The sequence below is a fragment of the Sinocyclocheilus anshuiensis genome, unplaced genomic scaffold, assembly GCF_001515605.1.
Source record: "Sinocyclocheilus anshuiensis isolate Anshui unplaced genomic scaffold, SAMN03320099.WGS_v1.1 scaffold2799, whole genome shotgun sequence".
NCBI lineage: Eukaryota > Metazoa > Chordata > Actinopteri > Cypriniformes > Cyprinidae > Sinocyclocheilus > Sinocyclocheilus anshuiensis.
In genome coordinates, this window is record NW_015548372.1 from 38673 (window position 1) to 44972 (window position 6300).

Consider the following 6300-nt stretch of genomic DNA (forward strand, 5'->3'; position numbering starts at 1 on the left):
ATAGTGAGTTTATAACAATGGCGACGAGGATAGGATAACAAAGACTGACTCCTTAGTTAAATCTGAAAGTGAGTCAGGTGTGCGTCACTTTGAGGAGTTTATTTCAGCTAATTAAAAAGTTTAGCTTCGAGATAGGTCAAAGATGGATGCTTCAATCCCCAAATTTGACTGCTACAGCGATCCAGCCACATTAGGTCCACGGTGGACAAGATGGCTAAATGCTTTTGAACTCTTTGCCGATGGGAAAGGTTTGATCCTGACTGACGATGCATCTGTTGCCACAAAACAAAGACGGAGAGCCCTGCTTTTACATCATGCTGGGACAGATGTGCAGGATATTTTCTCCACACTCGCTGACACGGGAGGGCCAACGGACTATGAGCAAGCAGTGACAGCACTAAACGCATACTTTGTGCCTCGGGTAAATACGGCGTTTGCAAGACAGACATTTTATCACCTCAAGCAGAAAACGGGACAGACCGTGCAACAGTTTGTCACATGTTTAAGGCAAGCGGCCAAGGATTGTGACTTTGGAGCTGATAAAGACAATCAAATAAGGGATGCTGTTTTGAGCCGATGCAATTCTGAATATGTGCGTAGAAAGCTGCTGGAAGAAGGCACTGATTTGACGCTTGCTCGCACCCTAGAAATTGCAGCGCAGTGTGAACGTGTTGAACTGCAGATGGCAGCGTTGCACATCTCTCCAGAATCGGAGAAAAAAGAGACGGTGAGTCTTGTGTCCAAAAAAGGTATGCAATACAGTAAAGGAAGAACAGATTCGGATAAAACTTGTTACAGATGCGGACAGACAGGTCATTTTGCGGAAGATTATAAATGCCCTGCACGTGGAAAATCATGCAGGAAATGCAATGGGAAAGATCATTTCGCAAAAATGTGTAAAACAAAAGACAGTTCAAAACAGACAATAAAAAGAGTTGACTCAGAAGAGAATAATCAAGACTTTGCATTTGTTGTAAAAGAAGAGAGCAATATGGACAGAATAACTTTCTCAGTAGGGGGCATCAAACTACCAATGTTGGTTGACTCAGAAGCAACAAGCAACATAGTAGATGAAAGAACATGGGAAATGCTAAAAGAAAAGAAGATCAAATGCAGTTCAGCCAGGTCAGACAAGAAACTGTATGCGTACTCGTCAAGTGAACCCTTGCCAGTCAAAGGAATTTTCTGGTGTGAGGTAGGAATTGGAAAACGCAGTACAACGGCAGAGTTTACAGTTATTTGTGGGCGTGGGGAGCCACTGCTCGGAAAAGACACAGCAGTTAAATTAGGAGTGCTGAGGATTGGAGCTAACGTTGTGGCAGTGAGTGATTTGAAGTCCATGATACGACAGCAATACCCCAAATTGTTCAGCGGAGTAGGCAAATTGAACACAAAACAAATCAGCCTGCATATAGACAGCACAGTGACACCTGTTGCACAGCCCCTGAGGCGCGTTCCATTCCACCTCAGAGAGGCTGTTGAGAAAAAAAGAAATGAACTGCTTAACATGGACACTATTGAGGAAGTTGATGGAGCAACTCCTTGGGTAAACCCAGTTGTCATTGTGCCCAAAGCAAATGCAGAAATAAGGATGTGCTTAGACATGAGGCAGGCGAACGCTGCAATCATTCGTGGGAGGTTTCCAATTCCCACAGTGGATGAACTGTTGCAGGGAATGAATGGATCAGCCATATTCAGCAAACTAGACCTGAGACTAGTCGAGAGAAATCACAACCTTTGCCGTTCACAATGGCATATATAGATTCAAAAGACTGATATTTGGAGTTTCCTCTGCAAGTGAGCAGTACCAACACGAAATAGCAACGGTTCTAGCTGGCATTGAAGGAGTAGAGAACATATCCGATGACATAATCATCCATGCACCTGACAAAGAGTCTCATGATGAAAGATTGCATGCAGTACTAAGGAGATTGGAAAGCTGCGACTTGACTCTGAATGTGGAGAAGTGCCAGTTTAACATGGACAAGTTAGTGTTTATGGGCATGCAGTTGTCAGCGAAAGGCATTGGCCCTACAGCAGAAAGAGTGAGAGCAGTCGTGGAGGCAAGGGAACCTGAAAATGCTTCAGAGGTGAGAAGTTTTCTTGGTTTAGCTGGCTATAGCAGCCATTTCATACCTCAATTTGCAAGTATCTCAGAACCTCTGCGCAGACTGACAAGGAAGGACGGCAAATTTCATTTTGGGACTGAGCAAAAGAAAGCGTTCAAAATTCTCAAAGATAATTTGGCTGAAGCCACAACACTGGCCTATTTCAACAAGGACGCTCCAACGAAAGTCATTGCTGATGCTGGACCGAAAGGCATCGGAACAGTACTGAAGTTCAATCAGGCATCTGTGTGGTTTGATCCGATATAAATAGTGAGTTTATAACAGATGTTAATTCCTTGATTATGCAGTATGTACACTAATTGCAATAATTCATATATTATATCCTGTCTGCAGTTAGAATGTCCATATTTCAGACTTTTTAGAGCTGCTAAAGAGTCAGAGCATATGACTACCTTGTCTAGCCTCACTTCTTCCACCCACTGTAGAGCCAGATATATTGCTACAAGCTCAGCTGTAAATACCATTAAATTACCTGTAATTCTCTTATTGATAGCTACCTGGTACTTTGGAAGATATACTACTGTTCCTACTTTTCCCAGATTCTGGGTCCTTTGAACCATCTGTAAAAATATTCAAAATATTACTGTATTTTTGTTTTATATCTTTAGATAGGGGAAGTCGTGGCCTAATGGTTAGAGAGTCAGACTCGTAACCCAAAGGTTGTGGGTTTGAGTCTCGGACCGGCAGGGATTGTAGTTGGGGGGAGTTAATGTACAGCGCTCTCTCCCACCTTCAATACCACGACTGAGGGGCCCTTGAGCAAGGCACCGAACCCCCAACTGCTCCCCGGGCGCCACAGCAAAAGAAAATGGCTGCCCACTGCTCCGGGTGTGTTCACGGTGTGTGTGTGTGTGTTCACTGCTGTGTGTGTGCACTTTGGATGGGTTAAATGCAGAGCACTAATTCCTAGTATGGGTCACCATACTTGGCCACGTCACGTCACGTCATATATATATTAAAACTTTTGTTGAATCTGTGAGATCATTTAATTTGCCTTTTCTTTTTAAGATACATTTCAGCAATATTAATACCAACCCTTATTCAAGAGTGGTGCTTGATGCAGCAGTTTCTGAAAGACACACACATACAATACACTCACAACCAAAAGTGTATAAATTATCTATGAATACAGACACTAAACACATTGTACATTAATACCCACTTATGGTCAGACATTATATTAACACTATTTAATATTTAGTTAATTATCAATGAACATAAAATGGTAGTTAAAAACCACACACAAGTTAAGAGAACCCATCATTTATTCATGTTTTTTTTGCCAATTTCCCACTTCAGCTTTGTGCATACAACACATTAAATTATGCACAGATAGAATTCCTTCATTCACAATTTCATTAGAATTAATTATAAACTTAAGTCTGCTACAAAATACAGTGTCGAGAAACATTATAAAATACTCTTTTATTCCCATTTAAAAAGACAACACAAATAAATATTTAATAAAAAGAAAATAGGTCACGTTTGTTAAATTAATTCCAAACACAAACATTCATTGGTGTCATTTCCCTGCATGTGAAATAAAATCCCCCAGAAAAGGTAGCGCAACAATCATGTGTTACATTACGGTGCTTTAACCTATTAAAAAAAATGAGAGAAAGGTGTCCAATGTTTCTTTTTTTTGCTTTCTGCCTCAGATTCTCTTAAGCCTTCCACTTTCTTTTTTATCAGTGTTTTCTTCTAGTGCCTGATCACTACCAGAAACAACCCCAGGCTTTTTGTACCACATACTCCTGTTCTTTTCCCCATTTAGCTGTGAAGCTCTCCAGTCATGGAGTTCTGTGCGAGTCCATCACAGTGCAGTACAGTCCGGATACTGGGCTCATCTGAGTTCTGACTCGGTCACATCTCTCCTCATATGATTGTCTCAGAGCAGTTCTGCCTCATCGTCCTCATCCTCAGAGCCGGACGGACCCTGCCGCACCTCCTCATACCACTTATTAGTGAGCGTCTTCATCTGAATCCGGCCATGCAGCAGATCCTTAGAGAGGAAGGAAGAACGACAGATTACAAACCCTATTTTTTTTCATATAGCTGGACTAATCTGTATGAAGGTTTGAGCAGTCTCACCTCTTGTGTGAGTCTACGGGTGAAGAAAGGGTTCAGATACTTGGCATCAAGCCACAGGAAACCCTTCAGATCCTGCCTCTGAAAAATCTGAGCTTCATACTCTTCCTCTGTCAGCTCCGACAAATGCTCAGTTTCAATGGCATTACCCTGAAAGAGAGAGAGTTATGCATGTTTGCTCTGTTCCAAAACCTAGTTGCCATGCATCTTAAAAATAAATCTAAATAAACATATTGCATATACTGTGTTTATTTATTCAAAACATTAAGCATTTCCCCTTTCTTTCCGGATTTAATGATTCATGTTTTAGAGTGTTAATACCCACAGTAGCATAATAGCTTTTATTCTGCATCTGCATGAGACTTATTCATGAAACATGAGCAGATATCTGTGTAAATCTTTTTTTTTTTTTAATCATGAAAGTGTTTAAATTTTCAAAACATTAGTACAACAAAAAAAAAAAATTACAGCTGCTCTGAAACACCCAAACCATCTGTAGTTTTTCAGGCAAACTGATGATACTGAATTTTGACAATATTTACCATAATCTTGAGTTTGTTTGCCCATATAAAAAATGGCAATGTTGTGCTAACGCTCACAGATCTGTTTTTATAAGAGTGAAAACTCTTTTCTTGTAATCTTAGTGTTATATTGTGATGTTTATCAAAATAAAACTGCTAAAAAAAATGCAGATCCTACTTCACTGGTATTTAATCATTATAGGCTTATGATTAACTTTATTCTTATGCATACAGGCACTGTATTAAGCAGTAGATGAAGTAATGAATGAAAAGTGTTTCTGTTGCTACACGAAAATGTATGAAACATCTGTGTGTTTGACAAACACTGCATCAAATCTTCTTTATCTGCAATAACATATGCAAGCATTGCATGAGCGCCACTATGGGAAACAGAAAGTTTCTAACTTTACTTCTCCATTTTCAACTCCTTCCCATAAGTGGCACATCTCGCTGTTTGGTTACATCCAGACCCAGACAAAGTCAAACACACTGTTCCTCCCATCAAAGCCTGTTGGTAGTTTTGATAGTCTAGCCTGTTCCTGCCGGTTCACACCTGACTAACTATGAATGAGCGTACATTCACACCCAAAATACGAAATGTTTTACATGCAGAAAAAAAAAGAAGAGAAAATGGGAAAGACAACAGTTCTCTCACCATTTTCTCAGTTTTGCTCAAGTTGATATATTTTTTGTTCTTGCGCCGTGATTGGCTCTCCTCGATGTCCATGATGCGGATGAGGGGCATGGTCCCGCCCCCCAGCAGCAGGATGGTGAAGAGCACGATGACGATAGTGGTGGTGCCGATCAGCTGCCGCTTCTCTATGGGCTCCAGACCCAGATGAAGACTGAGGGCGTACGGGATCGCACCCCGCAGACCTGAGCATCAGCACAGAGGACGTGTGCTTAGATTCAACTACACATGCAATTTCATGAAGTTTTATGACTATATGGAATATGTGTATTTCTAAATATACAAATGATCATAAAACAATTGACATAAACCACTAAAACTAAAATGTAATTTAAAATGGTGAAGGAATAGTAACTAATTGCTGTCTCTGAAATATACTCTGAAATCATAATTAAAAAAATTGACTTAAAGGGGTCATGAACTGAGAAATCAAAATTTCCTTGATCTTTTGACATTATAGTTCATTGTACTATAAAAACATCCTGTACGTTTCAGAACTCAAAGTTTCTCATTAGTCTAAAAACAGCTTATATTGAAGGCAGTCTGCCAAAACAACAGCTTGTGGAATGTTCTACTCTATGATGTAATAGTGTGGATAAGCACCGCCTCCACAGAAGATCAATGCCTGCTTCTACATCACTGCCTGTTTAGCCCCACCCACCGATTTCACATCACTGCCTGTTTAGCACCGCCCACCGATTCTACATCACTGCCTGTTTAGCACCGCCCACCGATTCTACATCACTGCCTGTCTAGCCCCGCCCACTGATTCTACAGCGCTGCCTGTTTAGCCCCGCCCACCGATTATACATTGCTGCCTGTCTAGCCCCACCCACCAATTCTACATTGCTGCCTGTTTAGCCCCGCCCAC

At 41.0% G+C, this 6300-nt stretch overlaps 1 pseudogene; it reads right to left on the bottom strand.

The window, feature by feature from the left end:
- Positions 1–3391: 3391 nt before the first annotated feature.
- LOC107656675 (sodium/hydrogen exchanger 8-like) overlaps positions 3392–6300 on the bottom strand; it is a 36865-nt pseudogene continuing 33956 nt past the window's right edge.